Source organism: Neopelma chrysocephalum, unplaced genomic scaffold (assembly GCF_003984885.1).
Source record: "Neopelma chrysocephalum unplaced genomic scaffold, ASM398488v2 Primary Assembly neopelma1_151, whole genome shotgun sequence".
Lineage (NCBI taxonomy): Eukaryota > Metazoa > Chordata > Aves > Passeriformes > Pipridae > Neopelma > Neopelma chrysocephalum.
The window spans coordinates 405,196-432,398 of NW_020897813.1; the positions used below are offsets into that span (position 1 = coordinate 405,196).

General features: G+C 38.9%; 1 protein-coding gene across 10 annotated transcripts in view; it reads right to left on the minus strand.

Annotated features, from left to right (window-relative positions):
* Positions 1-27,203, minus strand: part of ATP2B2 (ATPase plasma membrane Ca2+ transporting 2) — a 409,505-nt gene that overhangs the window by 290,080 nt on the left and 92,222 nt on the right. For all 10 annotated transcript variants that reach the window (XM_027701197.1, XM_027701186.1, XM_027701198.1 and 7 more), the window contains exon 2: positions 17,497-17,548. The gene's annotated coding sequence lies outside the window, so the exon portion shown is untranslated. The remainder of the gene's footprint in view (positions 1-17,496; positions 17,549-27,203) is intronic.

Sequence of the window (27,203 nt, forward strand, 5' to 3'; positions counted from 1 at the left end):
TACAGAAAATAGAACTTGAGTTGCCTCCTTAAATGTTGAGTGATTGTGGGAGGATATGAGGATATTTCTTCTCCTTTTTTTTTTTTTTTTTTGCTCCGTAATGGGAACATAAAAGAGACTGCACTACAGCAAGAACTCTGCCATGGGCATCAAACACCGTTTTATCTTGGAATTTCATTAGACCATCAACTGAGACAAGCACTGACTGAACAAATCAAAGAGAGATATTTATCTACAAACAATGCAACAGATTAAATTGCCAATAATTACAGATATAAAATGAAGCAGACTAGTCTGCAATGTGGTTTTTTGTGAGCATCTATTTTCTTGGGAGTTCAGTTTTGTACCATCTTTATGAACTGCTCTGCAGTATCATCATAAAGAAAATTTAAACCAGTTTATCTCATTTCCCTAAATCTTTTTGAATAGCTTCATATTTGCCTCAATGTATAAAGGATGTGGTTAGTTAGAGATTTTTCCTCCATCATTCTGAAATGGATTTTCCTTGAATGTTCACTTCCTGGCTGAAGTCTAAAAGCCAATACAAAAGTAACACAAAGAGAACTTGCAGGGATAACCTTGACAACGAGACAGATTAGAGGAGCCCTTACTTCAGAGGATCCTTGTTCAGAAACCACTACACGTGGCAAAGTGATGAAAACAGTGAAGAATTCTGGACTAGTCTTCAAGAAAGTGATAAAAGCTGAGGCTCAGAATGAGAGTGAAGACTGTCCTCTCATCACCCATTTCCTACGAGTGCCCCGACAGCCTCTGATTTCTAATTGCCACTATCACACACGTTGATTACAATCATTTTGTGAGTGGCTGGAATTTTCCCAGAAATGTTTCCAAATACAGTCAAGTTCTCTTGGCACTCAATGAGCTGCTTACAAAAGCGATTATTAACGGAGTAGCAAGTGGAGTCCTTGGCTGAGTTATCAGGAGAAACTTCTGGAAACACAAAAGTTACTTCACTCCTCTGTTTCTTTGACCTGCTGTGCCCAGGTAAGCCCAGGACGTTTGCAGGGCCTGGTGGGTGCAGGAAAGAGCAGAGTCACAACTCCATGCTCTGCTCAGGGAGGGCTCAACACTCGTGACCTTCATTACAAAAGCTGAGCACCTTCATTGCAAACACCGACGACTTCCCTTCTATCTTCACGGGAATTTTAAATTAAGTTCACTCATTAAAACGTTAGAAACAACTCTTAAATTTGAAGGTATCCCATGCTCAATTTTTAAATAGAAGAGTGGTCACCTATACTGATTTTTTCTCTTTTAAAAATACCCTCAGCTCATAACAACTCTCGGGGTTGCAGGACTGTGGTAGCTACTGATGATCAAGCTTTAGCAGCAACATGATTAAGTTTACATCATTTTATATTAAAAAAATTGAGAAAAGCCTGAAGCGGTTTTATTTGACCCAAAAAGGATGCTTGATATGCAGATTTTGTTTCATTTATGATTAAATGAAAACTGAATACCATTGAGAACTCAAGGTGGGAGTTGGAAGTTCAAGTTAACCTGAGTCACCAGCACAGCATAAACCAACAACAGATGACTTCACACAAAGTTTGAGGAAATTTTATCAAAAAACTATTAAAGGAAATTTTAAATAATGAAAAGAAAAAAAAAAACCTCTTACTGACTAGTCTGCTATGCCCTACGTTATAGTGCTTATTTTTTATGTTATAAAAATAGAGGTAATTAAGTTGGTATTAAATTACAGTGCAAAAAAGCTGCTGAAATCTTCATTTGCATAGGTGTTTAACCATCCTCTTCTTCATACTTTGAAAGTGAACATAGACAGTCTGCTTAATGTCTTGTTATGTAACATGCACCAAATACAACAGAATAAAATGTGGAAGAAAATATAGCTAAAAATTTTCTATTTTTCTTATATTTCATATATAACAGAAATTTGATTTGACAAGAAAAAAAGTAATGAGAATAAAAGTCATATTTTAGACTGTATTTTTCGGTCCTAATCCTTGAAGATGTGAAAGGAAGGCAAAGTTTCCGTGGAAAATGTTCTATTTACCAAGAACAATTTTAAAAGCATAAATCCTAAGCAACAGACTTCTTAGCCACCAGTAGACAAAAAAAGTATTGCTGTCAAGTGACTAAAATAAGCATTAAATGTTGTAACAGTCTGAAATGCAGTAGATTTCACTCCAATATCAAAATGCACTCAGGCACATGAAATACACGACACAAAGGACATCCACAATCACATTAGAAAAATGTTTCAATTTATAGTCCCAGTAATAAACTTCCTTTTTCATGTACTTTATACAGAGGGCACATCTATGGAACTGCTGCTCTTCTGCAGCTTGGCACAAGCCATTCCCAAGGGCGGGAAAAACAGAGTAAGGGAGGATATTAAGAAGTGATGTTCCTAGTTCTTGTAAGAAGCTTTTCTGTCTTTGACGTAGCAATCTTTTGTCATCAGAGAAGGAGGCAAATTCCTACTACCTTGATTTTATTAAATAAATGAGAATATTCAATACTGCAGTACAATATTAAGACTTTTTCCACTATTGAACTTTTATGTCCAGTAATGGAGATTATAGCACAAACCATAAAAATATCCATCAGATTTGGCTGCTTCTCCTAGACTTGGAAATTTGCCTTCCTGACAGGAAGGTGGAAAACCATTGCACCTGGCAATGGCACACTAAAGAAACACCACAGCAAACCTCCACACTGGGATTTCTGCAGCAACATCATCCCCACTTGTATCTTCTGGAGTAACAGCTTGCCATGGAAAAAGGGATGTTCATTAGGATGTAAACAGGCATTTTTTGTCCATTTCTAGCCATTACTACATTTGAAAAATACTGCATTGTTCATAGCACTTAAATATATCTGCCTACTACCTTAAAGTTAAGTGTAAACATATATTTTATATATTATATATCTATATTATCTATATGGGGGGTTATTATATGTATATTTATATGTATGTGGTATGTGTTAGTTTACTATCTTTGTACATCCTCTCCTTCCAGGGAAAGCAAGTTATTCTGTACTAAAAAGCAAAGTGGACTCAGGTTCACACTTCCAAAGCTGTTACAGAGTAAGGAGAACTTGGCAGCAGAGAATTTACTGATTCTAATATTAAAAATATCATATGGATGGGGTCCAAGAAGACAAAGGTATGAGAATGTAAAAGGGAATAGATTAAAAAAAAAATCTAAATTGTCTTAAAATGTAGCTCAGAGTTCCTTACTCTATACTATATAAAAAGCTAGCAACTTGTTTCTTCTTGGTTTTTCGTTTCTTCTTTTCTTTCTTGGCTTTGGATAGTCAAGAATCACAAAGAAGAAGAGGAAAAAAATGAAACAAAAAGAAAACCATAATAATTATTTCAAAAGCATCATTTAAAAGCCAACTCAATCATATTTACAACCACACTTGCATTATTCATTTTCCATATTGGAGCTACCAGCACTCGAATCTTTATACTACCACTGGTCCATGCAGGTATATACAGGGAATATATTCAAAAGCCAGGACAGCATTGACAATTTCATTAGAAAAATCACACTTTTTTGAGTGAAAACCTACTCTTTGTCCCTAAAAAATTTGAGAACTTACACAAAAGAGAAGTTGAAATGTGCATTGAATTCTGTTGCTCATCTCAACATTGCCTGCCATACACACGCTCGTTTGCCAGTCCCCATTCAGGGAGGTGGAAAGGCAATTTAAGATGGAAGTGCCAAAACAACATTTTCTTACACTCCTAAAAGTGGTGGCCAACACATTCACTTCCATTTTTGACTGGCAAGGACCTCTTCAAGCTGTAATTACTCTTGGCAGCAGAAAGCTCTCTCCCTTCTGTCCACAGCTTTTGGAGAACCAATTCATTTTTTTCAAATCATTCAGGCCATAAAACTGAATTCCAGGCACCCCACCTCCTGTTTTATGCTCATTGTTCTTACTCACAGATGCTGTTCCAGAACAAAATCCTGCCTTTCTGTTAAGTACCTATGGCTGAGTCACAAGGCACATAAAGAAAAGACACTTCAGAGGGACTACTTTGTCCCTGGACTTTTCCAACAAGTATTTATGCTCAAAGCGAGCTGCTAAAATATTAATGTAAAGGGAAGAAATTTGATGTGAGACATAACACAGTCACTGTTACAACAATGTTTTAAAAATCTCAGCAGAAACCTTTCCTGTGCAGACATTTTTAGGAGTCTTTTCTGTTCAGATATTTCCTTAAATGGAAATATCAAATTTCAATTTCAATATCAAGACAATACCAACACCATGAATATTACTATAGATTTAGAAATAGAGCTTAATCAATTGTCCTTTCAGCTCTGCCTCCTGGCTTGTACAGGGGCAGTAACAAATGCTTTGGAGAAAAAATGCTACAATTAAGAGGAGTCTGAGTCTGCAATCCAGTAAAACCAATCCAGCAAAACCCTTCCACATGGAAAGGAAGTTGAACTCCTCGAACTCATTTCTAGCTCTTTCTATAGAATATAAACAAGTCAAACTTTAATTACAGTAAGCTTTCACATCCTAATGGAATATAAGTAGATTTAAAGAAATTTAGAAAGCAGCAATTTACTTTGGAGTAATGTAATTTTATTTAATTGGTTCTAATTAAAATTATTCTACAAATGTAAAACAAAAGTGTCTATTAATTCTCTTCATAAACTAAATTTAGATATCAACTGAGTAGCTTACTCACAGTATTTACTATAATTATTGCAATACTTCTCTAACTTTGATGATTTAAAAGTTTTGGGGCTTGATACCAAATAATGGTTTCTGCTGCATAAAGCAAAATAATCTTTCAAACTCCCAGTGCCTTTGTACTTTGAATGTGACTCACTAAATTTACATTTTGTGAAGGTACATGTAGGAGTAAAAGCACTTATGTATTATCAAGAAATATGACATTATAATCCCATGAAGTTACTACTTATAGAAAAAAATAAAACTGTTCCCATTCTCTCCCATACCTAAGAGTAAAGTGAACACCTTCCATTAACTTTATAAAGAAAAAGGACACTTAATATTTTTGCATACATTTTTAACTTCACTTTTAACAGAAAGTTTTAAAATCAGCCACAAAACAAAAATTGGAAATATCTTTCAATAAAAGTTCATACAATTATTGTATTTAAAACTCACCAGTGATTTGTGTCAAACTTGACAAAAAGCTGTGGCCAAAGTTGGGGTGGAAAACTAACCAAAAAAACGTGAGACCATTCTGCAAACTTCTGTGTTTTAAAAACAGACCAACATAAGCTCAAAAGCTGTAATATCTTTAATTTCTTATCTTAATGTATCTTCCTCATCATCTCTCTGTGCTTTTTCTACATAGTTTCTCATGTGGTTCATCAAACACAAACAGACCAACACAGCGAACGCAACACGCAGTCAGTGTGCCTTTTTTTTTAGGTAAAATTTGCTGACTGAAAAATAAAGGAATTTCTAAATTTTACTTCCAAGCCATTTTATTTTCCAAATTTTTCAGTACTCCAAAGTTACAATCTATCATAAGAGAGTTGTGCCTGATTTATCCCACGAGGAGATGGCATTGCCAGATGGTTCGGCCACCCTGTGTGGTTCACCCCACTAACGCTTGAGCGTGGACCTCTCGCAATGAACCGACGGAGAACGAGGGGGGTAATGCAGAAATATCAACTGCAGGTGGGTGTGAACTTCCCTGTGAATCCTCCAGCACCAGTGCTCGGGGCTGAACTGCGTGGGAGCGCTCTCAGGAGTAAAGAGGTTACTTCAGTTTGAACGTGGTTTGGATTTTTCCCTCCCCTGCTTCCAAAGGGAGGCTACAGCAGCGCCCTGGGGGAATGGTGGGAATCAAGAATCTATTGTAATCAACAGGATTAGGTTGTAAAGGTGAGTTTGATTAGGAAAATGACCTTAAAAAAAAAAACAAACAAACAATGCACAAAATGTGATGTATGGCTACGGTCTACAAGCTTGGAAAGTTTTTGAAAAGCTCCTATCAAGGAACTCCTTCTGGAAATCAGGAGACAGACCAGGAAACAACCACACTCACAGCTCCTCTGCCTATTTAGAGTCATAGAATCCAAGAATGGTTTGGGTTAGAAGGGACATTGAAGATCATCCAGTCCCACCCCCTGCCATGGGCAGGGACACCTTCCACTAGCCCAGGTTGCTCCAAGCCCCGTCCAACCTGGTCTTGGACACTTCCAGGGATCCAGGGGCAGCCACAGCTTCTCTGGGCAACCTGTGCCAGGGCCTCCCCACCCTCACAGGGAAGAACTTCTTCCTCATATCTACTCTAAACCTCCTCTCTGTCAGTTTGTACTCACTGTTCCTTGTGCTGTCACTCCAGTTCCTGGTGAACAGTCCCTCTCCAGCTTCCCTGTCACCCCTTCAGATTCTGGAAGGTACTGTGAGGTCTCCACAGAACCTTCTCTTTTCCAGGCTGAAGAGCCCTAACTTTTTCATCCCATCTCCACAGGGGAGGTGCTCCAGTCCTCTTATCAACTTCATGGTCTCCTCTGGACTTGCTCCAACAGTTTTTATGCTGGAAGCATTATTTGAAGACACTTCTAGACCTTGGCAAAGCCATGGAGTGTGAAAATCAAGACACCTTTTTTGTTTTTAAATTTGAGGAGGGAAGAAAACATGTTTCTGTTACTCAAACAATTTTGGCAACATATTACCATCAGTTTCTTTAAAGAAAAAAACAGTTCCAAGAGGCTTCTAAGGAAGTTACAGAGTGCCACCTTTGGGCACAGATATATCACTGAAACAACGGTGCAGTGCAGGGTCAAAATTCCACTATTTCAGCAAGATGGAATCTCTCCAACAGAGAAAGAGCATTTCCCTCTGCCTAACGAAGTTCAAGCCAAATTACTACCAAAGCCCAGAATGAGATCATTGATGTCATGGTAAAGCAACAATCAAAAAAAATAAAATAAAATAAATAAGATTGTAGTGACAGGGGCACCCAGGAAACAATTCCTCACATAAATTTACTTTTTGCATCACTGTGTGGCACTGAACATACTTCTTCATGCATCCTTACACATTTTTTATCCCAAACTCACTAACTCTAAAAACAGGCCATTAATTAAGAAGTTGAGGGGAAACCCACTTTAATAAACAAATGGGTTACATGAATACAAAATTCAGAGGGCCTGTTTAAAAATTGGTCAAGATTAAAAGCAGGAATAATAAGTTAAATTACAAAAACAATCATCAAAGTGTCTGTTTTGAATATGTGAAAACAAAAACCTTGAAAATGCACTGTTGCAGGGAAAATTCTGTAGTGCCAGGAAGAGACTCCCAATGAAACTTGAAGTTTTTTCTTAACTTCAGCAATTCACTAACAAATCGTCATTAAAATCTTGATCCCCAGGGCATCTTAGAAGCACTTTTGCAGCATTAGTAATAGGCCATTTAATTCCTCCACTTTATTTCTAATTTCTAATTAGGTTTTAATTCATGGTATAACTTATCCTTTCATTGTAACAGCCTGTATCCTTAAGGAAGTAGGAATTTATCTTCCTAAGCTTGAAGTTTTTACAGTCAGGATTCCTGGATTATGGTATTCCTTCTGCTTGTTTACCATCTTCTTCAAACTATTCTAAAATAAATCAACGTGTTTATTATCAAAACATTCAGGTTTGCCCATGTCTGCTTATTCTTCTCAGCTGGCAAAAGTTGATTTTGGAAATACTTCATCTCTAAGGCAAGAGTTGGTGACATTCCATGTGTTGCTACCTCAAACCACATCAAAAGGTCCTCTGTAACAGGAACCTTGTCTTAAAACAGTCTTTAAGAGCTTCAATTTGGAACATTGAATAAACACCTCATTCCACTGCCTGTCACTGAGGAGACAAGTTTTGGTAACAGGGCCTTGATCCTTCTTGAACTTCTCCTACCTATGGATTGCTGCAGTACGTGGCTCTCCAGAGGGTTCTACAGGACAGCTGATTCTATTTCAAACAAAATAAACCTCAACAAACAGAAAACCCCCAACCAACACAACACAACAGTAAACCAAAACTCTGCAATCAAACACCACACAACAAAAAAACCCAAACGAACCAAAATCCTCCTCCCCAAACCAGCTCCTTTGTCATTACAATTCTTATTCCATTCTCTACTGCACCAGGTGAAGGTTACCAGCCTGGTACATCTATCTGCTAGAGCTCTTTGTGATCTTAAACAGAATAGAGCAAGAACTAGAATTAGGGTAGACTAAGAGCTGGATTAGAACAGAACAAGGGAAGAATGAGGGTGAAATTAGAGTCAGAAAAATCCAAATTGCTCCTCAGTGCCCCTCCACCTGCAATGCAGCACACTGAGCTCTCCCTCTGTGGCTCTGGTTGCAGCAGCAGCATCTGCTGAGGGGGAGAGCCATCAGCTGCACCTGGGAAATGCTCCTGCATTTTGTCATTGGAGAAATATTTCAGGACCTTCCCAATTGCCTGCTCTGGGGAGCAGAGTAAGACACTGTAAGATGTTATTTTTCTGGTTCCTCGTCCATTGAAAGCCTGAGTTTTATGCCTTATGCCCAGTAGATTTTCCTGCCATGGTTCAGTTTCATTTGTTTTGTTCTAAATGTCAGCAAAAGATAGGGCTGAGTGAGAAAAAAATCAGGAGAGTGTTTCTACATGACAGAGCAGTGCCGGGATGGGACTGGCAGGTGATGCCACACTCTAACCCTCGTCCTGCCCCTCGGAGGTTCCAAAGCTCTGCTGCAGCCCAGGGTTTGCATTGTCAGTCCTACCAAACCTTCACAGCAATGCAAACATCAGAAATCAATCTCAATTCATTCAGTTCATGCTTTCTGAAAGAGCAGCACACACAGATGATGCTGAGAGAGGCTGCTTCGCTTTTCTGCTGATCTCATTATAAGCCAAGACGACGGCAATCGAATTTCGTCGGCCACAAAACAAACAGTGCGTTCGGTTTGAAAATCCAGCCCAAACCTCTTCTGGTTATAACATGAGTTTAAACTTATGCAGCATGTTCATTACCATAAACAATCCGCAAAATGGCCAGAAAACTAATTCCATCCCTTGTAATGTGCCATCAGAAAACCCCAAAGAAATAAACATTGGCATTTCGGCTTTGCTTTCGCTTTGCTCTCAAGGCTTTGGAAAGATCAGCTGAAAAGTTTTCCTCCCAAATAATCTGAAGGGTTTAAACAAACCAGAGAATGCTTCCAGATGTTTTTCTTTCAAGCATATCTTAATAAATCTCTCTGAATAAGGAAAACTTAAAGGTAGATAAATAGTATCTTGGAGAATAAAGAATTAGAGAAGGGCTCTAAGCATTACAAAATGATACTCATGTTTCATTTCAATTGATTTTGTCTACCTAATCAGTAAAATTGACAACAACAACTTGACTGTCTTCTTCAGAAAAAGGAACAAAATATTATTTTAAAATATGAGATAATTTCAATTTAATAAATATGACATGCAGGTAATGGGATCTGCATGAAAAATTTAAAAAGCATTGCTCTTCATCATTACATTCAAGTTAATCAGCATATTCTGCTGTAGATTCAATTGAAAACCACTATTCTTAATGTATTAGTCAGTCATAAATATCAATTCAGTTTCCATGCAAAACAATATAAGTCTGCAATAAACAGCTAAATCATTCTGGAAGTGAAAGTTTGCCTATACAACAACCTCAATAACAACAGAGAAAATAAACAACTGAAAAGCCACAACACTGGTACTTCTCCACAGTCAAGAATACATGGGACAACATACCACACCTTAAGAAACTCATATAACTGATAAAAAATTATGATAACAAGAGGCACAATGACAAAAATCTATAGTTACTTGGTTATCAAATGTTATAAATTATTGCTTGAAAAATATGTTAGTTTTTAATGCCATATGGGAGAGGGGAAGGGTCTGTCAGAGCACAACTCTGATGAAAATCTCCTAATCGAGCTTGACAGACAACCAAATAAACAGACTGACAGATAGACAGAAACTGCATATGGCTCATTTCCTTCAAAAAAATGGACTAGAAAGAAGGTCTTGCTCCTAATGATCACTCCATCTATTGCAGGGATTCTGGCAGCACCCACAAACCTCGGGAAAACAATAAAACCAGAGAGCGAAACACCCCCGAGGGCACGGGAGAACAGTGGGAGGCGAATCCAAGAGGAGCATCTGTTTCCTCTCCCTGGATTTCTCCAATAATGTCGTTCAGGTGTCCTGACTGCGTGGGAGAGGAGCTTCAGCAGCAGTGGAGAAGCTCCTGGGGGTGAGTTACCTCACCCCGAGAGAGGGAAGAAAGGAAGAAAGCACGAGGATGGGAACAGCAGGGCACGGAATGAAGACGGGCTTGTAAAACCTGATTAACTTAGTCTTGGCTTTCCGAATCTAAACCTCACAGCTGCTCCAAAACTCCAGCCATGGGGGAACAGCCAGGTCTGGCCAAGTTGGGGAAAGCTGTCCCAGGTTGTCCACAGCAGCAACCTGTGGGAACACCAAGATCCGCAGAGAGGGGCCATCGCTCCCAGGTCCGAGCGCTGCCCTAAGTGGTAACAGACTTAATGTTTTCCTCTCCTCTCCCATAAGTTACTGTTCATTATTTTCATATTTTCTGTTTGGCAAATAGGAACGGCATAATACCAAGTTTGAACTAAATTTATCCATGACTATAAAAATATTTTTGATTAAACAGATGTCAGCAAAATTTTATGGAGTGAAAATTGAGTAACAGATGGCGAGGTCTGCGGAGTTCAAAGAGGCTGGATTTTATTAAAAAGGAAATTTGAGGAAAAGAATTATTTGCTGGAAATATTGATGCAGTGTTTAGGCAAATGTAGAAGTATTCTTACTTGATAGAAAACAGTAAGTTCAAAAAAAATAAAAATAGATGTATTCATGCCAGGAACCTCAGACCATTATAAAAGGGGATTTATTCCACCTTCTTTTTGCTGGATACAGCTTTTCATCCACAACATCAAGGTTCTCAAAGAAAAATAATTTACTTCACGGGGAAGGAAAAAACCCAACTGCCAAACCAAAAATAACAATGACCTTGATTAAACATCTTGGACAAAATACATCCTTTATGTGACACACAAGCTATTGTGAAAGACAATAAATAGTACCCCAAACTTTTTAATAAGTATTAAACAAAATTGCAAATAATGGCATATGTCCTATAGGAAATAAGACTGAGAAGGATTATAACTCCTGGCTACCATTTCCAGCTTTACCACTTGGAATGGCAAAAAATATTGCCATCAGTGGAACCCAGATAGAGCCACTGAAATTTAAAAAATGACAAATATAATTATTAATGCAGAATATGTGTTCTCTCCCTATTCCTATGGATCTCAAATCTTTTTCTTTTCAAGCTGATATTTAACACATTTCATTACATAATTGGCAAAAAAAAAAATAAATCAAAAGGCAGAAGTAGTTTCAAATTCATGACCAGGCTCATTGTGCATCAAAGAGAGAGCTGCAGTGCCCTGTGGAACAGCAGTCAGTGAGCTGCTTCAGATGTCCATGGAGAAATACTTGGGGAAATCTGAGTTTCAGAACACTTAATCATGTGGAGAAGAGCTACCTGTTCTCCAAATAAGTTGGTTCACAGCTGGGAGAGAGGCTTTACTCCACAACATGGGTTTCTTCTGAGCTGACAGAGCCCCAAACAAGCAGCACCAGCCTGTGGGGCTGAGTCTGCACCAACACAGCTCAGCTCTATCCAGAGTCCAATTCTCATCTTCCTCCCTAAAAACCTGCTGGATGCTCATTCTGGCTCTGATCTGCTTCTCATGCAGCACAGCTCAGAATTCTGGTGCTCCCTTGGACTAAAGCTTTGAGTACATACTGACATCACCGGTGGTAAAACGATCACAACGACATAACAAATAGATATCTTTGATCTTGTGTCTCAATTTCTCGGTGACATCTTCTACCAGATACTTAAACTGTGCTGTCAGGATTCCTGCTGTGTGCAGTCTCAGAGAGAGTGGAGGCTGCTCTATCCTCACACTTCAGAAATGCTGCTTATTTTTCAGAAAAGTGGCACAATAAACTGAGAGCCCCCAAGTCTGTGAGTGCAGAAACAGGGCTTCCAGCTCACCAGCAGTGATACTTATGGTTTATAAACTGTCATGTCTTATCAGTGGTTTTAGACCTTGACACCAACACCTCAACAAATAGACATTTTGCTACAAAGACAGTATTTTACCAGTGAAATACAGTCAGCTTATGTTTGACAGAGTGATAAAAGAATCAACTAATTCAAACCTCCACAAAGCAAAATATCCTCCTCAAGTTCTGTACTTGAGGAGTTCGTACAAGCACAAGCTATTCAGAAGCAATGTTTAGCTTTCCAAGTTATCCATCGTTCCTTCATCTCTACTGATCCATTTATCAGCCACATCCAGGATCTTACACTTGTTCAGAAACACCAAATAAAAACATGAAAAAGTTTTTAGTTTATGTTACTACCAGAGTAATTTGGATAATGTTTAGTACGGCCCTCCAGCCTTCCCGAGGAACAACTGATGGGATTCAAGCACTTTGAAAGCACACACATGTTGTCTAAAATATTTGCACATGCTTTTAGATATAGCAACTCTGTATTTAAACAAGCAGAAAAGGGGAACATTGGAGATGGGTGTTAATTACTCCTATTTACAGGCTTCTTTTGGCAGTTTCCCATATTGCTTAAAATTGAAGTTGTAACTTATTTTCAGCGGTTCAAAAATCAAGGCAAGAGAGAGAAATTCATCAGAAAAATGAGAGGCTACTTTTCCAGAGACATAAAACAAAATACAGCTTACATGTCTCATGCATCAGGTTTTAGATCTATCCTTTATCTTCTGAAGGCAAACGTGATGATCAATCTACCAAAATCCTAAAATAGTTACCCAAATACCTCCTCTTAATCTTCAGCTGTTCAAGGATTCTACAATTTTCAAAAGAACTCTTAAGCACTGGACATTTTGGGTTTTGAAGTGTTCAGTGTTAATGGCATGAAAATATCACTCCAAATGTTTAAAAGGGATTTCAAAGCTTGACCCAAGGTGATAACCCTGGTTAAGATTTTCATTTCTGGATATTTAAGATAAAATGACTGAGGACTTATAAAGAGGAGAAACCAGTTTTACAGCAGCATTTTAAGTTGTGATAAAATTCCTAAATATAAATGCCCAAAGTTCATGTGGTAGAGTGTTCATGGGGTATTTTTTAAAGCAAGACACAAGGAATGATCTTCAAAATTCACAAGAATTAAAGAAATAAGTAACTTATATTTAACCTCTACATAAGAAGCAGTTTAGTATTTGGAAAGATCCTAAGGAAGGTCTCATTCTCATCAGATCACCTTTCTTCAGCTTTGGAGGAAGTGTTAACTCTCATCCTTCCCTATCTTCTGACATGCTTTAGGATTCATTGTGCATGTGGGAAAGGAAATAATTTGACCTCTTGAAGAGAAGGAAAAGCAAACTGGGAAGGTCATGTCTAGAGAGAGATCACTGCTCCATATTCCACATCAAACTTAGGGGGCCTCAGTCCAGTTTGTCGGGGTCAACCTGACAACTACCAGAGAGGTTTACTGTGAAATGAGACAAAGTATTCTTGGTACAACCTTATGGAACCTTCTTTTTTTCCTGCAGTGAAAGGCAGGAAAAGTCGATCTAAAAAATACCAGATCATTTGCAAATGAATTCAGAAAGAAGAAAAATTTATATCAATATGCCCAACACTCCCCACATTGAATGAACCTGCTTAGAAATGAAGAGAACTTGCTAAAAGCATCACTTTAAGGTGATTTTAAACACCTACATGGGTACTTGTTACCATATTGCAACTAGAACTTTCTGAAAAGCTGCCTATTGAACACTTTCACTGACCAGTTCCTGTTGAGATCAAATCCCATGTCCACATTGCACACTTAGTACCGGAGAGGATAATACACTGCAGAGGTGCTGTTCTCAGTCCATAATAATCATTAAATTAATTAAATGGGAGTTTAATCAGTCAATCGTTCAGAGTAGAAAAACTTTTGAATAATAAACCTCAAAATTACTTTCTTCTGACTTAGACCAATACCAAACTTATCTCTTTGTTGAGAATTTATGCCATTTAGAACCGCTGGTGCCAACAGGTGGGAGCAACTGCCATGAGGCAAGGAGGCATTATCTGGATACAGGATTTGAGGGCAGAGCCCAGATACTTTCACAGGGAATGATAAATATTATTATTTTTATTTACAAAACACTGCTCTGTGCCTTGGGAAAGCCAGTGGATCTCTGAAGGCAGTTTGTGGCACTGTGCACGACCACCGCAGACACTTCCCGAGGCAAGGATGTCACAAGGAGACAACAAGGGAACTGTCTTACCAAACACAGCTTTGCATTGAATGCCTTCTTTAGTGGAAGCTGAAAGCACACTGCTCAAGATGATAATTAAAAAAAAGAAACCAAACAGTTAAGGTCTGTCTGATTAATTGCTCTACTTGGCTAATTTGATAAGCTCTCAGTCAGTTCTCCATGCCTCCTCCATCGGCTTGATCTGCGCTGTTAATTAATCTAATTAGGAACACCTGCAATCAAAAGCCCCATCTCTGCAAAGTTAGACAACTCTTATTTAGACACAGCATTTTTTAAAAGGTTGGTTATAAACCCTTTCTTGCCACAAGAGGCCTTTCTGGGGTAGAAGGAAGGAACACAACAAGGGTCATGTGCAGCAGAGGAACCACTTCCTGCACTCAGCAGGGCTTCGTTCCCACTGCATTCAGCAGCATAAACTGCCTTCTTCTAGAGAATTCTAATAAAAATGACATTACAGCTGACAGAAGATGACAAACAAGTCACAGTAATTGCAATCTCCAAACCATGGTAATCAGATAAGCCATCCGTGAGGAGGTGAATGATAATGCCTGGCTCAATGCAGATGCCAGGGGGAGCTCACAATGAACTGGGCTCTTCACAAGGAAAGCTCAGTGGGTTTGTATCAACACCAGAAGCTGCAAACTGATAAAACTATTTTGAAAAGTTCAAAGTCATCCAGCATGAACATATGCTAGATAATAAAAGATTAACTGTGTATTTATGCATCTAGATGAATAACTTACCCTTGAATCCCAACTGAAAAGCCACTTATATTTGCACCAGTTCTTCATACAGGACAGAACTCTTTGCCATTAGACTACAAGCACAAAAGTCGTGCTGCAACAGTTTCAAAAGTATGAACTGTAAACTGATATTCTTTTTTTAAACTAATTGTATCGATAGTTTTAATTGATCCTTCTGATTGCTACTTTATCCTAATTTATTTTTGTGAATATAAATTAGAAACAAAAGGAAGCCCCAAACAATTTTATCTATGAAGATTTTTTTGGACCATATTTGCAATTCCCTTTCAAAAAGTATTTTGCATGCAGAAGTTTTAATGCTCTGTTTTCATGATAATTTTCTGCCTCTCAAAACCATTAAAGAGAGATTGGACATCATAAAATGATTATTTCCATCAAAATCAGAAAAAGTTATAGTTCGATTCATCTGGGGTTTTGTGCTAGCTTTGCTAAAATGTGTTTTAAAAAAGTAAGACAGACAATAATACTGTCAGGCTTGCCTGACTCAAAAACAATTTGCATTAGTAAACTTTAACTATAAGCCCTTGAGATGACAACAGATTCTTGGATTTGTTGTAAAAAATATTTTAGCTAAACAGTGCCAAGCTTGGGGCCTTATGCAGTGACTGTGTTAAGGAAAATTATGAACCTCTGCTTCAGAGAACATCTACAAACTTGCAGAGGATTCCTGCTAGAATGAAAGGCACTTCTATCACACCTCAGAGCACAAAATATTGGTCTGGTATTTTAAAACTGAGAATATAAGAAAATGAAATTATTAATGGAGCCATTAACTGTCTCTCTGGGGCTCCCAGATTAATTTAATTCGCAGAGTCAGTGCTCAGATCCTCACAGTCTTTCCAAACCTCCAGCAAGCACTAGCAGAACTGCTCCAAATATCACCATGTTGTACAGGAGAGTATGGAAAAAATTCATGCATTATGTGGGAAAGCTGCTGGAATGTAGGAAAAGCGTAAAAAACACCACTAAAAAAAAGGAAATAAAGAAGCTCTGGCATTAAAAGACCTGACAGATGTAAAGCTTTTGCTCTTGCATCAACTCTCTTATTCCAGAGTGATGAGTAATTAAATGTAATGTGCAATTGAGAAAGGGCTTGTCCGTGGTCATGATCTACAAAGATGCCCATAAACCCTCACCGTGGGCTGTTCAAGGCCCTGCAAACCAAACGAGTCCCACTGGGAAGTGGGAATGATTATTAAAATGCCAACGAGTATCCTGGGATTAAACATTCTCATTCAGGAAGCAGTAGCACGTTTATGAATCTGACTGGACTCTCAGAAATACCAATAAGCTTAATTGAAGGGGAATATCGATTACCCTGACAGCTCAATAAGGCACATTTTCCATGGATCACTGAACTTCGGTGAACTAGGGAAGAAGATTAAAAGACTGTGTCCCTTAAAGCCTTGGCCACTCCTCTGACACCCCTAATCCCATCAGTCAGGGAAAGCTGCTTATTATCTTCGGGTCTCAGATGTAGAGGTCACCAAGCAGCTCAAACATCCTTGGGCAGGTAAGGGAGAATTTGGGAGAACAAAAAAAAAACTAAAAAGAAAAAAAAAAGGGAAAAAAAAGGGGTGAGGGGGAAGCAGTGGAACTACACGAGGATTCCAGCTACTTCCAGTAAAAAGCATGAGGGAAAATAATTAATTCAAAAATATGTATCAGTAAACCCAGAAATACAGAAGAGAAGGTGTTTTCTACTTAACCACTCAAAAAAGAGCAGAACATAGTAGGAAACCCTTGATAAATGTGAGGCTTAATTCCAAAAGCTGGTTTACTCTCATATCATAATAAAAGTGGTAATTTGCTAATATTTGGAGGAGAAGGGAAAAAGAAGGAACATGTGCTGCTTCAGAGGAGCACAGGAGCTTATTTTGCCTATATAAAATGAGTTTATGAAATATTTTTAACTGAGTTATTTTAAGAAGTGCCAAAAAGTTGGCAGCCATGGAGAGCTACTTAGCATAGATAAAGAGCCTGAAGACATGGAGCCTGGATAAAATGGGATTCACTGGACCCCAAGCTGGGCCTTTTGTGTTACTCTTTGTATGTCTTGTCATCTGGGGACCTGTCCTGAATTAAGGTGCCACTGCATTGCTTAAAACTACAAAAATTATCTATCCTGTTCTGTGCTGTCTGCAATTTGTAACACAACCATTGAGATTTGGAAGCCATCACCAGGTTCCTTCAGAGATTCTTAAAACTCATTTTGCACTGGATGTTGTACAAAACATGTTGGAGATGTTGGAGATTTGTCACTAGTTCGGTAGAAAACATAGAGACTAAATTCATGTCCATGAGTTTATGTTCATTTCAAATGACTGACTGATAAAATAACAGAAAATTCCCTGGAATATAAAAAGATGGAATAAGGCTTACCATGAACATAGCGCAGAGTGAGAGACAATCTTTGTGCCACAGCATGCAAGACCTAGGAAAAATAAAAAAAAAAACAGTTTACATTTTGGAAATACAAATTCTGACTGAATATAATGAATGTAAAGTCGAAGAAAAAAAGAAGTCCAGCCATTTAATACATCTGGGTTTATTTAGATCCAAATGGTTTTATTGCACAATTAATAAAATTAAGCTCATCTCTTCTGTATTACTCCCTAACAGGAAACTTAAAAGTGAGTCTTAAAAAAATAAAAATATAACACATCCTCAAAAAGTAAAATCTAACACACCTTCCAATATAACTGAAGCATTAAAAATCATCTAAATCCAGAAAAGTCTGAATAATAATGCACAAAAAAGCTATTACACTTGTTGCCACTTTTAATTATTTTATAGTAGCACTCAGGTCTGTAAGTCTTAAACAGAACTAATAAACTCAATTTTGCTTGGAATCAAATATTTTGAAAGGGATATGTTTACTAAATAAATATATGCATGAATCAGGGCACATGGAAGTTTTACTCTGTTACTTTTGGAGACGAAAACAAACGTCTCTTCCAAGAATTACATCAAGACAAACACACAGGTACCTCTCTGGTTCAAAAATGTGATGACAAGATTAAATTTACAACAAAGAATCTATTTAAAACCCTTCTGGAGATGATTTTAAGTAAGCAGAGACTTAATAGTGTGTGGAGTGTATTTGTCAAGATGTAACTTGCCAAGCAATCAGTGTTGTTAACCAGCATCTCCCAGTGCCCAGGGAATGGGCTCCCTGAGGTGGGAGATTTATGCAGGAACACAGAGTGACAGCCCTCTAAGAGCTTCAGGACAGAGATATTCAACAGCAGCTCCTCTCCCAACTTCTCAAGTAACAGAGTGAATCCCAAAGTGAATGTACATTATGCCATTAATGGCTAAAATGCAATTCTTTGAGTCACTGAGTTTTACTGTGAACACCGTGCAACTGCTCAGGCCAGGAATTAAAAGGACAATGCCACTTCTTTGAGAGGCAAAGCTAAGTTAGGGAGGTGATACATCAAGAATTAAATTGAAATCTGGGGAGAAAAAAAACCCAAAACCTAACCCACTTGACAGAAGTGTCACGGAATCTAATTACTGCAAGTGACAAAAATGTCTTTTTTTCATCCTGTGCTCACAGAAATGCTTGCAGTAGTTCCAAGACAAACATGTTGTTCCACCACCTGGGTTACCAACATCACTTTAGCACATTTATCCCAGAGATTTCCCACTGTGGAAATCCATGAAAGTGTCCTAAAACCAGAGTTCTGTCATTTTGAATTGCACACACAGAGCTGGAGCTAAGCTAAAGCAAGTCCCCCTTCTCCATAAACTGGCAATGCAATCCAGGCACTGGATACCATTCCTGATTATTTGCAGGGAACTCCAAAACTCACTGCAAATCAGGAGAAACATTAGCGGAAAATCCCCAAACACTTCAAAGTACGGCAGGTCAAAACAACTTTACCAGCAGAGACAAAAACGATGGACAGTAAATTCAATAAGTGAGAAGGCGACTCCCAGTGCAGTGATGGGAATACTTGGCTGCGTCCTGTCCACATCCCAGTTCCAACACCTACTGTGGGAGGCTTAGATTGCAAAAAGTCTTTCTGCCTAACAGGACAAATATGTCATTAAACCTCCTGCCTCCGTTTGCCTCACAGTAAAGTTCTCCCACTTCTACAAAAGTGGTTTTGAGTATAAATTCAGGACAAAATAAAGGTGCCCAAATACCGGGGTGATAAATTAAAATGAATGTCTAATCAGTATTCTCAGTGTGTTTCTCTGATTCTGTAAAGACATTTTCAGACTGGGAAGGATAAAACCACAGGCCAGCAGTAATCAGAGCTAGTTTTAAAATGCATTGTTGCTTTGATCAGGGATTACTGAAGGCTCCACCAGACCAGTATTTATTTATTCTTTGAACTGGCACTCCCAGACTTTTAGAAAATTTTAGTTGTCAGAGGTACTGCATATTGCTGTAAAACTCACTATGAAGGAGTTTGATCTAGGAAAGCCAGTCACTTATGAAAAAAATTACATTCATACAAAATTTATCATTAAATAAAAACCTCTGTGGTTCATTCATTTCCCTAAACAGCTTAAACCCTTGCTGGAGCAGAAATTCACTCTGCCTGCAAATCAGACATTTGCTGCAGTTGGCTGAAAATATGAATAACCATAAAGAAATTGAGAATCAAAGAATTTGCTAGAGAAAAAAAAAGTAGTTTATTGATTTTTAAGACTGTTTTTGCCAAGGAAAAGTTTTCACTTTTCCAAGTCAAACTGAAGATAGAACTGTAGAGAAACTGCTATGAGTTCCCATTTATTCTATATCCTAAAAATCTGGGATTGCTGCAGAGGTGGCAATGGCAGACTCCTCATCAACAACCAGTTTCTTATGAGAAAGCAAATGGATTCTGTTTGGGGTGCAAGGGCATGAGAGAAACTCGAAGTATTAAAAGGAGTCTTCTAAAAGTGGTGGTGGGGGGAAAGTTCTTTGGCCCTCTGTCAGTCACCTCTGGGATGTTCAACTGTTGCCAAAGGTTCTGAGAACTTTTCGTTTTCTTTAAAAACAAATTCACAGATACTTCTCTTTACATTTTGGGCTGCTTAAAGGGCTTTAACACGTCAGTCAGAGCAGTTAAAGTCTACTTCAAGAGCTGTAACCCCACCAGGTGTTTCCACACAACCATAACCCCTCACTGCTTCTTACAAATTATACAAGAACGGAACTACAACAGCTCCAAGATCAATCTGAGGGTGATTAAAGACTGGTTGCAGCCACTCAGACAAGTGAAATCTGTAAAACATTGCATGGTGCCTTCTTAAGACCCTGAGCTGTCCAAGCTTGTGCAGTCACTGTTCCTCACCTCACCTCAAGTCGGTGTTTTCACCCTGCTACACTATGGAGTTGGTTTTTGTTTGATGGGTTCTTGTTTGTTTGCTTTACCTTTTAACCCCCGAGTGCTCAAGCAAACAAAGAAGGCTTGCGACTATTTTATCACCTCTTAAAAACTCACGTGTGACTTTGCAGTCAAATTTTCTGAGTCAACGTTGTACTGCTAAAATCATTATCATTTACCCGGTATTCTGTGGCAATTAGGAACAGCATTCAATAGGTTTATTTTTAGTAAGAGCACCTCATTCACACATTTTGCAGTGCTGCACGGGGATCACTGATCTCTATGCATGACTGCAGTGATAAAATCTGGCAACACTCTTTAATAACTGTTTAAACTGTTCTAGGCGTGTACTTCGAGCAATACACAATTATTCCAGCACCTAAAAAGAGCTTTTCCACTTGCAGTATTTTCCACTACTCAGTATGTGCACCCTTGTAATCGGATTGTTAAGATTTTCCATTATTTCCTTCATTTTGTTTACTCCTTTTCAGCCACTGGACAAAGGTGTCCCTGCCCATGGCAGGGGGTTGGAACCAGATGATCTTCAAGGTCCCTTCCAGCCCAAATCATTCTGTGATTCTATGTAGCTCACGAAAAATGGTTTAAATGGAATTTGCAAAGGCTAGACTGAGAGATTCTTATCTTGATGCACAAATCCACGAGGATTAGGCTGAAAATTATGTTTTCCATCAACACAGGTATATAAATATAGAGAATGCTCACCATAAGAACTGAAATTTAACAAAATTATAAAGACAACATCAGTATTTGGCATGACACCAAACAAAGACAAAATTAGATCTGACCAAGCTACAGAATGAAGTTGCTTTGTATTTTTCAATTTACAATGATTTCCAGTAACAGGTTCACTGCAGCACCACTGGAGCTCTTTCTACTTCCTCTCTAAATGTCCTTGAATGCTGCTTCTAGGCAGTAACATCTCTTAAGAGAAATTGAGTTTATTCAAGTTATCATGGATGTAGATTTTGAATCAAGCATAACACTGTTGTTTATATAAAGGGTGGCAGAGCTTTGGGTGAAGCAGGGATAAAGAAAAGCCATGTTAGGATGTCTCTGGGAGGAAATGAGTCCTGTTGGCCCGTGCATCCATCTTGTGCAGTGGAAGAGAGTTCAAAACTCCACTCGGCTCTTGTGTCCTAGGACAGAGTTTACTGATGTTTGAAGATGGAATGAATGAAACTCTAGACCAGAGAGCATCACATGCCCTTTGTCTGGAGTGGAAATTTTAGCAGAAATTTATACAGTATGAGGTCAAGGCACTAGCAAAAAGCCCATAATGAACTACCATCTGCAACTGAAGCTGGTGGAGAAATGAAATCATAATATTTGAGAATCAGGGAGGACAAGAGGAAGAAACTACATTGATATTTGGAAAACACACTACACCACGGAAGGAGGAGAAATTACTACTTTTTTAATTAAATGTTTATTGTGAGGGGTTTGTCTTCCCCTTATCACCCCCCTGCAGTGACACAGACCTCTACTACACCTTCAACTGCTGCCACCTTCCACAAGTGCAGCACTATTCCAAGTTTAGCTCACATTGTAAAATTCATCTCATTCTTCTTATAAGCCCCCGGGATTTCAGTGTTTGTAATTACAGCATTAGAAAACAAAACTGACAGCACCATGAGAGCTCAGGATGTCAAACAGACAGGCAGCAAAACCTGTGGCACAGGTGGCTGTGGCACACCTACTGTCATCTCTCAGCGGGTGACAAACTGCAAAAGCAACAAGAGATGGGTTTCCTTGTTCTGTTAAATGAGTCAAAGACGTTCCTCTAAAGAGTTTCTTCTGCATCTCAGGCAAGACCTCGCTAGAAATGCAAGCTGCAAACACTAACAGCACTCTGATTTTGAAACACGCAGAGCTTGTGCTTCCTTTACCAGCCTGGAGAAGAGAAGTCTGAGGGAAGACCTCATTGCAGTTACAACTTCCTCGTGAGGGGAAGAGGGAGGACAGGTACTGATCTCTTATCTCTGGTGATAGGACCAGAGGGAATGGCCTGGAGTGTCAGAGGAGGTTTAGGTTGGATATTAGAAAAAGGTTCGTCTCCCAGAGGGTGGTTGGGCACTGCAAGAGGCTCTCTAGAGAAGTATTCACAGCACCGAGGCTGACAGAGCTCAAGGAGTGTTTGGATGACTCTCTCAGGCACATGGTGTGACTCTTGGAGATGGTCCTGCGCAGGATTAAAGGCTGGGCTCAATATTTGTGGGTCCCCTCCAACTCAGCAGATTCTGTGATTCTGTGAAATACTGACAGAAAAATGAAAGTGACATTCCTGGCACCTTGAGTTGCTCTTGAAGCCAGAACAGGGTTGTAGGCACCAAGCAGACAACACTGCTGTACTTAGCCATGAGTTAGAGATGCATTAGTTAAAATAATCCCATTTGTTCTGCTTGGAGATCTGAGATGACTGATCCTCTCACTGCATTAGAGACCTGAGCTGTTGGGAAGGAGAAGACAGCAGAGCTGAGGATAGAAATGTTCCTGGGCAATGTCACAGCCACATCTGGCAGTGACTGTGCTCAGTGGCACAGAAGAGTCTTGACTGAGACATCACAACGTGCTGCAGACTTCCTTGGGGATGCTTTGTCAATGGAAGTGTTATTCTGCTGGATGGAAGGGAAAAAAAGCTTGGGGTTGGGTTTTGGCTTGGGTTTTTTGTTAGGTTTTTTTTCCCTTTTTCTGTATTTCTTTACCTTGTCTTTATTTTCAAGGCACAGAGTTAGAATGATAAAAAAAGGTATTCAATACATGAGAAACTAATTCTAACTTCAATTCTCAGTACATTTATGTATGCAAGTATTTCATCCAAAGACTATTTTATATGTTAAGTTAACAAACATGAATTAACAACTTTACCCAAATCATACAATGGATCCCGATGAATTTGATGCTAAAATTCCTTTCAGTGCAGTGTGATTTGTATGTTGGCTTATACTAAATTGGGTATGGTTAGTAGTTTAAGACATTGTTCTGTATTATGCATTTTATTCAAAGGCCATCTACTGTAGATTTAAAACAAGAAAAAAAATCATGAAAAGGTCTTTCAAGTAGTAAACATCTCTGTTCCCCAGAGGTATTCAGTCTTAAAATAAATAATGAAACAGGGATTTAAGATTTTAACTGCTGGAATCAAAGCCATACATTTCAAAAGACTCAAGGTGATGTCCGACCTTCATTTGCCTGAACATTGTTCATATCCCAGGAGATCAGACTTCTGTTCTTCTGAGATTGTTTTGGTTATAAAAACATTTACTAGCTCAAAAGGCACAGTAATATCTTTACCTCAGTCATATTAGACATATATTTTCTAAATATTCCATTTTATTTCTAACAAATGGGGCTGGATTTGTAGCAGAACTCAAACAATATCAAAGAAAATGAAATAATTATGACTCAGCTTATTCACAAACTCCTTCACTGTTTCTATTTGCCAGCACTTCATGAACTACAGTTATTACCAATTCCTTTAATAATTTGGTTTTCTGACTCTAGAAGATTATCTGATCTAGAAGAATCCCAAAATAATAAAAATTATATGATATTACAGAGCTTTACAACTGTATTCAATGTAGATACACAAATGTTTTCTCCCAGAGATCAGTTCAGTGATCCAATAATACTTCTAGACAGTTTAAGGTTGCACAATAAACACCCTATAAAAACTGCTTTAAAAAGAAATCAGATTCAACTCTTATAAAATCTGAAAAAAAATGTAAATCGTATTTAAAAGATGAGGGGGGTTATTAGGAAAGAAAACCATCTTTTCTTGTTTCTGAAAGCGCAAGTCAGGGACTAACAAAATGCCGTTTTTCCGGCATTCCCATCTAGCAATCCCCTATTTCTAAGGCATGTGAGGTTTCCTGGGTGCTGCCTGTGTGCCAAGGTGGCACTCAGCCAGCAAACAGCCCAGGATCCAGCTCTGGCATGGCCACCTGCACACAGAAAGGGAATCAGATGGAGCACCCACATGGCACCAGCTCCGCCGTCACCTCTGCTGCTGTGCCAGCGTGGGCACAGCCACACCACATGGCTCCTCAGGCTGCAGCAAAACTGCTCCAAGCTGCCACAGAACCACAGAATATGCTGAGTTGGAAGGGACCCACAAGGATCATCGAGTCCAACCGTGTGCCAAAAGGAGAAGAAAATAGAATTTGTGATGTTCTGGGGGAAGAAACGACATGACCACAGGCTACAAATAAGACAGCCAGACAAAGGACACCTCCCTGCAGAGCACAAAGAAATGGGTTTGCTGTGCCCTGTGTTAGCAAACAGCACCACAGCACAGCCTGTCAGTGGGGGACAAGCAAAAGCACAGAGCAAACAACCTGATTTAGCAAAAAATATGGGTTGCTCACCTATCTCAACAAATGACAGGTTTAACGAGCAGAGCCATCCAACAGGTATTTCCCTTTAGCCAGCATCGAATAAAACTGGTCGTGGGGAAGAGGAGCCCATCTCAGTGGTCTTAAACTCATCAGCAAGGAACAGTTCCATTATCCCAGCCCTGTGGACAAGCTGCTTCTTTGTTTCATCTCACCTATAATCCTCCAAAATCTTTCCACAGAACAGAAGTGCCATGCCAAAGTCCAAATACTCTTCCCACTTGCAGGCATTAGGAAAAAGCAGATATTCCTCTCCACTTCCTGTCTGTACAACTCACCATTGGTACTTTTCAGCTGTACTTCCTTAACTGTCTAATGAACATGGACTCATTCTCTCCTTTCTAATTTCTTAATATATGCAAATGTACTACAAAAATTTCCAAGGCATTTAATTAAAACTGGATATCAATTTCTCATTAGAGATCTCAGCAGCAGTTCTAGGAGCCTCAGCCTCCTCTCTGTGATTTTGTTAAAAGAAAAAGAATCCACGTAAGTGGTCAAGGAATCGTAAAAATTTGTACTGTATGAATGCAATTTTTATTTTTATTCATGAAGAAATATTTTTAAAGACTCTCTTCAGTGACAGAGGATTTAAAACGGTGTTATGCAATAACTAGTTGAACAGCTTCCCCCACCATGTGCTTTTCTCTGCATGTACATTTTTTGAAGTTATTTCTAAGGCAATAACTCGATATCAAAAGTTTAATTTCAGAGTGTGACAGATGACAAATATCTTCTCCCTATTTAAGTGCTCCCCCCACAGTGCTATTCTAGTTTGTGCAGAATATAAATGACCGACTGAAGGGAAAAGAAAAAAAAAAAAGGCAAAAGCATTTTTCAAGGTTTTTCATTAAAATCCACATTTAGGAGAGAATTAATATGAAGGGGGAAAGAAGGTCCCCTCACCAAATGATGCTGATTAAAGCACATTTCTTCAGAGGCTTCAAAGATTTGCTTAGCAATACATCACTCTCTTGTCCCCTCCCAAGGCAGAAAATATGCATTGAGAATTTGGTAGCTACATTTATTGCAAAACATTTATGACACTGCAGCAGGAGAATGCTGCCAGACTGCTCCATGTACATGGGAAGGAAAATTCCTGCAATTTTCTTCTAGTGTAAAGGGCTGCACTAAGTTTAACCCAACAGTTCAGCGTGTGCTTAAATGCTGAACTTGGCCGTATCTCCAAAACTCGCAGTGCTGCAAGTCCTCATGCAAGAAAGATGAATCAATCTTAAACCCAAAGTGTCTGGTAAGAATGTTAACCTTTTTAGTAATGCAAAGAAATAGGTTTAAGCCCTTGCTCTACTTGCTGTTATAGCAGAATTTCACAAGGCCATCCGTGATTCTGCCTGCACGGGTCACACCACCAGGGAGTTTGCATCATGCTATTATTTTTCATGTATTAAAGAACAGAAATTTTCTTTTTTTTTTGCTTCCTTCTGCTTTTTCATTACCTGAATATCACTGGGAATATTCTGAGCTGATGCACACAGGAAAATAACTTCATTCAAGAGAATGAAGTTCTCTCGACCACTAGAGAAAAGCACGCACACACTTCGAAGCAAAAGGGCTCCCATTCTGTTCTCATCGTGTTTGGGTGGCCAGCCAGCAGAGCGTGCATCCTGTGGTATAAAGGTCATATCCATAGGCCAGACCTGCCAAGGGATAACCTGCAGCTTAGCTAAACATCTTCTCACAGGAAAGAGCTATAAAACACAAATGACAGGATTTGCCAGGCAGGCAGATCCCAACCAGGAGCATCCCACTGGGAATTTAGAGAACGAGAAGTACCCCCAGCATTTCACAAAGTGCTTTAACACACCTACTTTTTATTTTACTCATATACATGGCTTGGGGGACGGGTACAAGTGCCTGTCTGGTGGGCACAGCACTGTGCTATGGGAAGGGCTGAGCTCAAGCCCCAGAAAAAGCCCAGACAGGCCTGTTTGAGAGTCATTTGTACCCAATAACTGAACTGAATTATTTATGCCCAATAGCTGATCTGCTGGATCCAGAGGTGGCTCAGTCAGTCACCTGCACTGACCATCCCATTTGCATTCCAGACAGAATGGAGGAATTTCATAATAGGTTGATTCATCACATTGAGATGCCTGTTTGGACCAAAAGTTTAGGATCACTCAAGAAGCAGTTAAAAGAGTCCCTAGGAAGTAATTTGAGCATTCCTTAGGTGAATCCAAACATTCAGGATTTGAGAAAGAATAGGATTTAAGAGAGGATTTACACCTCCCTGTACACACAGCTGTGGTTAAACTGCTTTTCTGACAAAGTTTTACCAACAAATTAATTTATTTTATTAATTTATTTTATTAATTTATTTTATTAATTT